We start from the raw sequence: 12,224 nt of genomic DNA, 5'->3' as shown, positions 1-12,224 counted from the left end.
CCAAGCTCTTCTTCCATGTAACTTGACTGCAGATGGCATAATATCCTCCACAATGAAAGGGCTGTGGAACTTGGCTCATCCCACCTTTTCCTTGTGTGATTCCGAACTAAGACGGTATGCCCAGGGTATGGCTGAGGTACACGTAACTCTGGAACCTTGTCAGCTGTAGTATCTTCTTCTGTGTTCTGCACTGCCCTACAACCTCCTTGGCGTCGATGCAGCTGTCCTGAAATTATAGAAAAACTGGAAGTCATACAGTTCAGGTAGTTTTGCATTTCCAATCCTAACATTTCTCCTGTTTGCTGAGCATCACATCTAGCTCTAGTTTGAATCATTAACAGTGTCTGCATTCTTCTGCGTGTCACAATTTCATGTGGCGTAAGATGGTAGTCAGAACCAGGCTGGTTTCTGAGTCCATAATGTGCCAGTGGAAGGCAATGCAACCATCCTTTCTTCAGAGTAAGCTTCAACTTGGCTATCCTTTCTTTTAACAAGCCGTTGAGCTTCTCGCATATCCAATTCCCAAAAACTTGTGCTTTGTACCAAGCAACACGCTGATCTGTTCAAATACTGCGTTAACAAAATGAGAGTCTGGGTGTGTACATGGACCTGCTTCTATACATCTAGAATATGGGCACACCACAACAATTAGATATCTGTACCCGTTACATACTTGAATCATATCGACATTGTTGATGTGTAAGTGTTGAAAAGGACCATTAGGCCTTGGAATGACTCCTCTAATCACATGTAGTGTATGCCCAGCCGTGAATTTCTGACAGACTATGCAATTTATCATGAAAAATGCAACATGCTCCGCTAGGTTTGGTACAAGTCAGTCTTCGGCAATGGTTGCTGCTAGATTCTCTCTTATTATATGCGCTGGATAGTGTAACTGTTCCAGTGCTATTTTCAGTAGGACTATAGGCATTACTGGTTTACCAGTGCTGTCCTGACGCCACAAAGCCTCAGAAGGGTTTAAAGAACATCTCCTTTGCTTCCAAAGGTTATTTTCTTCCTGTCGGGCCTACCTTTGGAGCTCCATTAACTGAGTTTTCGACATATTACTGTAGCCCTTCAGTTCACTTCTTACAACAATCATTTTCTCATGCACATCAGGCATTTTCACATCCATCATTATTTCATCTTCAGTTACCACACAATTGGCTTCAGCATCTGCTGCTGGATTTCCGTGCAAGATAAAATCTGTCCCTTTCATGTGGGCTGTGCATTTTACGACTGCTATGCCTACTGGGAGCTGTAGTGCCTTAATCAGGCTGTCTAATAAGGATGCGTGCTGCACTGGCATGCCGTACACTCAGATGTAGCCCTCCTTTTCTAGCATGCTAAGCCTGCATGTACTGTCAACGTCACATAGGCAGAGTCACTGTATGCCGTTACTTCCTGATCTGCGTGATTCTCAAGTGCGAGCATCAACGCCAATAATTCTGCAGCCTGTGATGAATAATGAGAGGGTAAATGGGCACTAATAAGTACTCAAAATTCCCCATTTGTTGTGTGCTTTACCACAACGGCACCTGTATATCTTTGTCCATCATTTTGATCGATCCTCGAAGAACCGTCAATGAAGACGATTCCTCCTTCTGCCAACGCATTTTCCTTTACTCTTGGGATCTCATCATAGAATTCTTCATAGTTTGAGCAATCATGTATTGGCTCTCCTTCAGTAACTGGCTCTGCTATAAACATAGCTGGGTTCAGTATTCTGCATCAAACTATTTTAACTGCTGGATTTGATATGACCACTTCATATGCAGAAGCTCTTTGTGATGTCAATGTACCTTTCGGTTTCTCTAAAATGGTGTATAATGCATGCTCAACGAATAACGTCATTGGGCACCCCATTACAATGGTTGTAGCTTTCTCTATGGGAAACTTGGCGGCAGCCAAATTTTGTTTGCACAGGAAATGACCTCTCATTACTGGGTCTAAAATCCCACTGTAGTCTGCCAGGGGCTTGTACCCCAAAGTGGTTTTCTGTGCAAGGACTGCTGTCATAACAGTACCATCTGTGTGGGAAAACAGGTAGAATTCCTCTGCATAATTGGGATTCCCTATAACTGGTGCCTTGAAAATGGTCTTTTTTAGCTCATCAAACCCTTTGCTCCATGGTCTTAGTCCACACAATTTTTTCTTTCGTCTTTTCGTTCCCTGTGCTTTCATTAAGGCTTGTAATAACGGCCTGGTATAAGAGCTGTAGTCAAAGACCCATGCCCTGACATAATAACATAATCCTAGAAAACTCTGCATTTGTTTTACCGTGTGACTTAGCTTTTTTCAAAATAGCTTCAGCTCTTTCAGGGGTAACCTTCTTTCCTTCATGTGAAACCAGTTTGCCTATGTACAACACTTCTTGTTGACAATACTGTAACTTCTCATTGTCAACTTTATATCCTTTCTCAGCAAGTATAGTCAATAACTGAATGGAATTGCGTCTGCACTCTTCCTCTGTTGTGCTGCAGACTAAAATGTCATCCACGTATTGCAAAACAACACTCTCTAATGCAATGTTGCTTAAGACCATCTGCAGAACTCTATTGAAAATCGAAGGAGACTCACAATACCCTTGGGGCAACCTTGTGCTTTTCAGACGAACTTGCCTGAATGTGAAAGATGTCAAATATTGTGGGTCTTTGTGCAATGGGATTGAGTAAAATGCATTTTTCAAGTCAATCACTGTGAAATAACATGCATCAACAGGTATGTTACGCAGCATTGTAGACGAGTTAGGGACTTGAGGGAATTCAGCCTCTACTATCTGGTTTATCAGGCAAAGATCTTGTACTAGCCTCCAAGACCCACTTCCCTCTTTTCACTGGGTAAATCGATGTATTGCATGACAACACTGACGTCACTAAGATACCTTGATCCATCACGACAGAAATTGTTTTAAAAATCCATTAATCTGCCTCCCTAGACATGGGATACTGTCGTGCTTTTGGTAAAATTGATCCTGGTTTCAATTGATTCTTCACTTATCGAACTCCTTTCAGTAAGCCTACGTCATAAGGGCCTGTAGTCCATACTGATACAGGCACCTTTGCCATGTCGTTATAAAAATATTCAGGACGTTGTTGTGCCAACATCATTCTCTGGGGCACCTCTCTTTTAATCATTTTTACCCAATAAATGAGATTAACCTCAAATGTCATCTCATCTTCACCTATTTGTTCTTCAAACAGATCATCATCAGTGATGTCAGTCAACCTGTAACCTTCTCCAATGGCGATTACTGCACACCATTGTCTGCCTTCTTCATCACAGCCATCAAGCAAAGCCATTTCTCCTCGCTTTATGGCTGCATGTATTGTAAAGGGAAACACTCGTCCTTTTTCCTCATGCATAGGTATTCTTGGTCTGAACAGAATCTCATCTGGTGTTCTCATTGTTCTGTCTGCAAGGCCTGGTAGTCATGACATTAATATGCGCACTCCATATGTGAATATCTCAGGTTCTAATGGAATAGCTCTCATAGCCATTAGTCCTGTGTATGCTCTGATCATTTTGCACACATTTAAATAGTGCATTCCTGGAGTTGAACACACTATACCTTCCTCAGTGACCGAGATTTTCATATTTAGCTTTGTCATGAAATCTCATCCCAATATATTGACAGGCGTCTGTCTTGAATATAATTGTGGCACATTCATGTCACAATCTCCTATAGAAACTGGAAGTTCTTTTGTTAAAGGAGCGTGGCTTGTGTCTCCTGGAAAACCTTGGGTATTCATGGCATCGCCAGATAAAGAAAACTTGTCTTCACGTATACACGAGCGCGTCGCACCCGTGTCAACTAGGCATGAATTTTCGTTATCCTCTATAGTGACATCTACCCTGGGTTCCTCATGAGGGTTTGGTTTCACTGATAGGATGGAACACATCAGGTCTCCCAGTGAGCTGTCCTAGTCTATGTACAATTTCATCCCACAGTTAGTGAATGGATTTCCTCCATCACTCGTGGCATTTCCTACTTTAGAGTTCAAAGCCTCTCCTGTACCTGTAGTCTGTAGAAGTTGCATCGGAGACTGTTGAGACTGCCCTTGCGGGTAATTAGTCACAGTCTGTTGTGGCTGTAAACTTTTCTGCACTCTCGGCGCTTGCTGCTGTACCATTTGATTCTGCACAAATCCATCTCCACCCTGCTGTGAGAACGCAGGTGGGTTCATCACCCCCTCTTGTAAATTGGTCATTTTGCACTATCCCTTGACTTCTGCACATAGGCGCTAGATGTCCTGTCATCCCACACGTCCAACACGTTGGCTGTGGTCTGATCGTTTGCCCATTTTGCATATTCTAATTTCTGCCTTGCATATTCTGAAAACCTCCCTGATTATTCTGCCATCCCCTTCATCGGTAGCCTCTTCCTCTTGGGCTGAACCCATTATTGCTTTGATCAAACTGCCTTTGGTTATTAACCTGCTGCATTTTGGATCCATCTTGACTAGTTAACATTGCCCCTTCAATGGCATATTTTGACAATTTTTCTGTACTAATTTGGCTTCTTCGCCTTTTCGTGTGTGTTTTTTCTTGTGATTTTTCTCTTGTAGCAGTCTGCAATAATGCGCAATGGTCAGTTGTATTTCAGACCATGGCTTAGCTTCAATTCCTACCAACTTCTTGAGCTGCTTCTGCACCTGTTCTGGAAGCCCTTGACATAATATATGGTAAAACACGGGAATAGATTTCGCCTAGGATTCACGAGTTTCCAGCACCCATGTGTCTTCAAGAGTCTGAATGTAAAGCAAAGGATCATCTCCCTCTTTCATCTTATGCGTCATTATAGCTCCCATGTCAGAAGAGTCCAGGTTTAGCACTCGAATCGCTTTCCATACCGCGGTTCTGCAATTGTTAAATGGCACTCCGTCATGCGCGGTAATAACTATAGTCACACCAGGGTAACCTCTCGTGTCCAAACATTGTCAGCTCTTTCACCAAGTATGGCGATCAAAAGACCCTTGATATCCCCTATAGCCAATGTATTGCCTCCCGTCATTTCTAACTCGTGTATCCCAGCTCCAGATGTCAACATTGGTTGCTTGTCTTTTTAGATTCTCTCTATCCATCTGTGGCCACAGTATATACTGTGGCCTTGTCCCTCCCTTCTCTAATAAGGGAAACTGTGATGCACTAAACTCCTTTTCTTCTCTCATCGTTTGTCTACCGCAGGGGTAATATTCCCACACGCCATCTGCCTGGCAATGTCCTTAACCTACTTACGTATGGCTGGTAGACACCCTCCTCTGAGCATGTGGCAGTCCTTCATGCTGGTCTGACTTTGTCATTGACTCTGGCAATTTAGATGTGGACGCGGTTCAATCCAACCATCGTATTCCCTTTCCCCTAGAGAAAGGTTTCAGGCGACCTTGCTCTGCGTCTCTCTCTTCTCTTTCTTCTCTTTCTTCTTTGTCACAGGCTTTCCTTTCTTTGTCTGATATTGCCTGTGCCCAACTTGTGCAGTTTCTCTCATCTTCCTCATTTCTATTTAGTGTTAGCCAATCTAACAACAGCTCTCTATGTCTGCTGCTGCGTGAAGCATCTTCAGTGTCGTAAAACTGAGTGCTTTCAATGCGCGCATCCTTTCCCTTTCCTTGGGGTACTTTTTCTAGTACCATCTCATCATATCTCTTATTGATTGTCTCCCCGATACTTCTGGTGTCAAAGTCATTTTCTAGAATTACTCTAGACGTGCCTGGTACTGAATCATACTCAGGAAGGAATTCTTCTATATCTTCCCATTCTACTACTGGATCGGGTTTTCTAACTTCCCTTTCAGGATATTCCAGATCATGTGTTCTCTGTCTTCGCTTGCGTTCTATGTCATCATCAAACTCTCTACATTTCCCTGTTTCCTCTCTAACCCTATCTTCTTATTTTTTCCTTGTATCTCTTTGTTCATTCGCCCTTCGTATTTCCTCATCTTTCTGTCTTTTTATTCTCTTCTCTCGTATCTTTTGTTTTTCTTCTTCTATTCTCCTTTGTTCTATTCTTTCCTGTTCATCAGCTGCTCTTTGCGTATTATCGCGTTTTCTTTGTTCTTCCGCCTTTTCCTGTTTTCTGGCCTGTTCATCATGGTATAACTGCTCTCATTTCTGCCCATCCTTTTTTCTTGCTCCTTCATCTTTCAATTGTCCTGCCTTTTCCTTATCCCTTCTTTCTTTTTCGTCTCGTTCTTCCCTTGGTATCATATCCTCAATGCCTTTACCATCGAGTTTCATTAAAATCTGACCTCCTATCCATTCATTATGTGTGAATGCTATCTCATCAGTTCTATCCTCATCTCCTTTCCATCTCTTTAGCTTTCTTCCTGTACCTAGAGATGTACTTGCTTGTGCTTGATTATCTTTTTCCTTTTCGTGTCTCTCCTTGTTCCTCTGGACTTTGGAGGTAATATTTCTTTCCTTGTCTTGCTCTGGGCTTTCGTCACTACTTTGCACAGGTGACTCATATGAAGGGATGCTTAATCCCGTTGTTGCTTTAAGTTTCCTTAGTGGATGCAATCCTTCGTCTTTACTAGCTTCGTTTTTTATTTCAGACGGGGCAGGTAGTGCAGAAGGCTCTTCACCCCCCTCTTTGCATATATTCAGTATCCAATCTAACGGTGGCTCCTTCTATCTTTCTTCCTGGTACATCTTCCAAAGTTCTAGACAAGCCAGGCGCTTGTCTAACTTTTTGCCAGTGTATGTACCATGTAAATATGTCGTCATGTGCTGTAGGACCGTTTTAGATAGCGATCCGCCTTGGGGCCATGGCATAAACATTTTGTCTGCGGTCTCTTTAACCCATTCCACACTGTACTGTTTAAGCTTAGGTGCGTGTTTTGGCAACATTTGCACATGTGTATTAACGGGGTAATTTCTTCCATGCTTAACTCGTTTATCCCTTATTCATATAACACTTGCTTATTTTTTCACTTTACACTTTATTACAATTACATCTTAACAATCAACAATATGAGCGAGCACCAATCGTCGCAAGCTCCAATCCCGTTATTTCAACAATATTTTTCCTTTAATCCTGCTAAAAAACAACCATCAGTCCATGTCATGCAACAGTTTCCCTTTACAATTGTGCAATTTTCATGCTCTTTTTTCACAAAAACTGTTTTCGACTATGATGTCATAAGTTAACTAAAACGCATAAAACAAACATACAAACTCTCGCCAGCCACATGAACTTTATGCCATCTGCTCTCTGAGATGCATCTTTCCCCTATGTTTATTCCGACATGGAATTCAAGCCTATCTCTTTCAGATCTTCTTTAATCAATCTGGTCTCCTACGTCATCCTATTATTCAGGACTTTAGATAAGGATTTCTGCTAGCATTCTTTAAAATCTAGGAACTGGGCGTATAATCTTTATCGCAGCCACACTCACGATAACTCTTTCTATTGCTCAGCCACACTCAAGTGAATTTCTTTCCCCTTATGTATACATCACACTCTTATTCTAACATTTTTTTTTATCCCACCACCCTCCGTTACCTTCCCTTTACTTGTTTTCTAAGTTATGCATGCTTTTGCTAAAACATTCAGTCTTTTTTACTCAACGTTCGCACCGCCTTCCTTACCGCCTCTCCGTGCTGCTCATCCGATCCACTAATTGTAGAAGTGTCACACCTAACCTGCAGGTTTTTTTAGTTAATCTATCCACTATCTATGAGGAGCTTCTCGTTTTATCAGCCAGATGGCAAAGGATGTATGATATTGCAGAGGACCCGAAATTACTTATGTCGACGGTCGATGGGTATCTTTATCTGAACAAACCATCCTCTGCTACCAAATGAACGTAATGATCTCTCAAACAGCCCTTTAAGATGATTAGCAGTACCCTTGAAATAGATGGGTCTGCAGATTCATACTCACACATCAAATAATTAAAACAACTCAATAGTTTGGGAAAGGGAGTCCATTTAATGACAAGTTCATAAAACGGGGGGTACAATGAACATCAGCAGCCGCTCAATCTTCTCGCTCTCTTCACTTTTAGAAAAAACACAATATTTATAGCCAAAACTCGTCATTGCTGACGTACAACCTGTGCACGTACTAATGTCATTCTACGTGGCAATCTTAAAAATCTAACATGCAACATGATTGGTTATAGGAAGGTAACTTAACACAGGTATTATAGCTGTATATGGTAATGTGGAGAGGGGATTGGATAATAAATGTCAGGTGGGGCAACTAACACTCCCTTCAAAATGGCCACTATGAACGTCACTAAAAGTACAACGTCCCATTGTCTCTACTCACTATAGGACCTTAGATTACATGGTCCGCTATGATTGGGTTGGCATCAACCCCAGTCATACTTCCCACCTACGTCTAGCAGCACGCAGAAAGAACATCCAGGTGCAGAGAAGCTCATCTGCAACCCAGGTTCCTACCAATTATGCTACAATCAATCATTACCTCAGTGGTCATGTGTCAATTACTGCTTTATAGTTTGGCCTTGTGTCTGTTCTGTACTCTGAGAACTTTCAAGGAGTATGGGCATGGTGGGGATCCATGTGTAGGTGTGAAAGTCTCCTTCTTCCAGCCTTCCTTTGTTACGTGACTGAACACTGTGAAACCGACTTTTCTGTGTCTTTTCGTATATCCATGTATATCCGCAGCCTTCGACACAATCAATCACTCAATCCTCCTAGACCGCCTCCACTCCCTAGGAATTTGTGGAACCGGTCTTAAATGGATAGCTTCATTTCTCAAAGACAGGTACCAAATAACGATACTCTCCACATATACCTCCGAAGCCCGAACAGTCGACACGGGAGTCCCACAAGGAGCATGCCTATCCGCCCTCCTGTTCAATCTCTACTTGATCACCCTCCCACCAATAATCCGCTCCCACAACATCCTGTGTTACAACTACGCTGACGACACCCAACTAATTCTAAAACTCCTGAACTCAAAACCCTACTCCCGACCAGACCTGGCCTCCTGCCCCCTTGACATAGATCTCTGGATGACCCAAAGCCACCTCTTGTTAAACCCCTCCAAAACGGAAATCATGGTTTGTGGCAACACTGATCTTCTCCCACACCCACTACCCTGGCCACCCACCATGGGCAACACACCGACCCCCTCCAACTCAGTGAAAAATCTTGGATGCACGCTCAACTCTGACCTAACTCTCTCTCGCCAAGTCAACAACGTCTCAAAGTCCTGCCACTACCACCTTAAAACCCTTAGGCGCATCTTTCCATATCTCTCCTTTCACAACAGATCTCTGTGGTCCGAGCAATCGTTATATCAAGACTGGACTACACAAACCCCCTATACCTCAGAATCCAGCCTACCAACTGAATAAACTCCAAAGGGCACAAAATGCAGCAGCCAAAATGCTACTTGCGTTCCGCCCAAGAGACCACAGCTCCCCAGCCCTTAGGACGCTTCACTGGCTTGCTGTAGCACGAAGGGTGACTTTCAAAACCTTATGCATCTCCCATCGAGCACTGCATAAAACCGGACCTCAATATCTTCAAGACAAGCTAAAACCCTATCACCCCCCACGCACCCTAAGATCAAGCTCAGCTGGCCTCCTGGTCATACCTAAAACAAACACAGTCAGATCATCATTCTCAGCCTTGGCCCTCACCCTATGGAACTCACTCCCACCCCACATCCGTCTAAATGAGGATTTAATGTCTTTCCGCAAACTGCTGAAAACCTGGCTCTTCCCCTAAAGCCAACCCATACCAGACTAATCCAAACAGACTACTAGCATCTCAATGACACCAACCCAACAATCTACCTGATGCGAGAAATTGACCGCTAGTAAACCCTAAATAATCCGGATAACATAAACTAAAAGGACAATCAGAAGTATCCAAATAAAATAGATCAAAACAATGAAGTGGTTAATAAGATTAAATCGTACGGAAACAGTAAAGAGACTTAAACTCCTGAAATAGACATAATGCATGAGGAGCGAACGAAAGAAATGGCGTGGACGAAATAGTCTGAACAGATGAAGCGTGTGGACCAGATGAATGCACTGAGTGAAAGAATGTACGAGTGGAAGAACAGACGACCATATAATTTAAATGAGTGTACACATGGAATGAATATCTAAATTGGATGAGTGTATAGAATGGATGATCAGGTTGAGCGGTTGGGTGTGTAGAGCGGATGAGTGTATAGAGCGGCTGAATACATAGAGCGCCTGAGTGCATAGAGCGCCTGAGTGCATGGAGCGACTGAGCGCATGGAGCGACTGAGCGCATGGAGAGGCTGAGCGCATGGTGCGGCTGAGTGCATGGTGCGGCTGAGTGCATGGAGCGGCTGAGTGCATGGAGCGGCTGAGTGCATGGAGCGGCTGAGTGCACGGAGTGGCTGGGTGCACAGAGTGGCTGGGTGCACAGAGCAGCTGGGTGCACGGAGCAGATGGGTATACGGAGCGGCGGGGTGTATGGAGCGTCGGGGTATACGGAGTGGTGGGGTATACGGAGCGGATGGGTGTACGGAGCAGATGGGTGTACGGAGCGGATGGGTGCACGGAGCGGCTGGGTGCACGGAGTGGCTGGGTGCATGGAGCGGCTGGGTTCATGGAGTGGATGGGTATACGGAGCGGCGAGGTGTATGGAGCGGCGGGGTATACAGAGCGGATGGGTGTACGGAGCGGATGGGTGTACAGAGCGGATGGGTGTACGGAGCGGATGGGTGTATGGAGCGGATAGATGCATGGAGCGGCTGGGTGCACGGAGCGGCTGGGTGCACGGAGCGGCTGGGTGCACGGAGCGGCTGGTTGCACAGAGCGGCTGGGTATACAGAGCGGATGGGTGTACGGAGCGGTGGGGTATATGGAGCGGATGGGTGTATGAAGTTGATGGGTGTACGGAGCGGATGGGTATACGAAGCGGATGGGTGTACGGAGCGGATGGTTGTACGGAGCGGATAGGTGTAAGGAGCGGATAGGTGTACGGAGCAGATAGGTGTACAAAGCGGATATGTGTACGGAGCGGATAGGTGTACAGAGAGGATAGGTGTATGGAGCGGATGGATGCACAGAGTGGATGGGTGCACGGAGCGGATGGGTGTATGGAGCGGATGGGTGTATGGAGCGGATGGGTGTACGGAGCGGATGGGTGTACGGAGCGGATGGTTGTACGGAGCGGATGGGTCTACGGAGTGGATGGGTGTACGGATCGGATGGGTGTACGGAGTGGATGGGTGTACGGAGCGGATGGGTGTACGGAGCGGATGGGCGTATGGAGCGGATGGGTGTACGGAGCAGATGGATGTAGAGAGCAGACGAATGGATAGAACAGGATTACTGCGTAATAACGAATGACTTCTTAAGACTGAGGGATGCATATTGCTGTTGAATGCGTGGGGACCGGATGAGCGCGGGGAGTGGATGAGCGCGGGGAGCGGATGAGTGCATGGGGCGGATGAGCGCGGGGGGCGGATGAGTGCAGGGGGTGGATGAGTGCGGGGGGCGGATGAGTGCAGGGGCGGATGGGTGCGGAGGGCAGATGGGTGCGGAGCGCGGATGGGTACGGAGTGCCAATGGGTGTGGATGGGTGCGGATAAGGGCAGATGGATGCGGATGAGTGCGGAGGGCGGTTGAGGGCGGAGTGCGCATGAGTGCAGAGGGCAGATGAGTGCAGAGGGCGGATGAGTGCATATGGAAACAAATCAAAAAATAAAATAAATGTAGAAGGAGATGACCACGTAGAAGGGGATGAGCACGTAAATGGGGATGAATGCGTAGAAGAGGATGAATGCGTAGAGGGGGCTGAGTGCGTAGAGGGAGCTGAGTGCGTAGAGGGGGCTGAGTGCGTTGTGCAGGCGAGTGCATTGAGGGGGCAAGTGCGGAAAAAGATGAATGCATAGTGCATGCGCGGGGAAGACTAGAACGCGCGGGACGGATTGGAGTGCATAAGTGCGTCGAGCGAACCAGAGTGTGTGGAGCAGATTGTGACGAATGGAGTGGATAGGAGTGCATGGAACGGATTGGAATACATTGAATTGCGTGACGTATATAGTATATAGTATGGTTTAGAATGCAGAGATCGTTTTGAAAGAGCATACAACCCAACATATCACACCACCACGCTTACTCTCCCCTCTACACCACTACTCAACTAGAACACAGAGATACTATGACACCATTCAGTATAATTGTTCTCATACCAACATCCGCCGCATTGTACACATCACTCTAAGTAAAACACAGCTGGTTCCACACCCCCAGCCAG

Source organism: Ambystoma mexicanum, chromosome 5q (genome assembly GCF_040938575.1).
Source record: "Ambystoma mexicanum isolate Mex_15411 chromosome 5q, UKY_AmexF1_1, whole genome shotgun sequence".
Classification (NCBI taxonomy): Eukaryota; Metazoa; Chordata; class Amphibia; order Caudata; family Ambystomatidae; genus Ambystoma; species Ambystoma mexicanum.
This window is presented reverse-complemented; position numbering follows the sequence as displayed.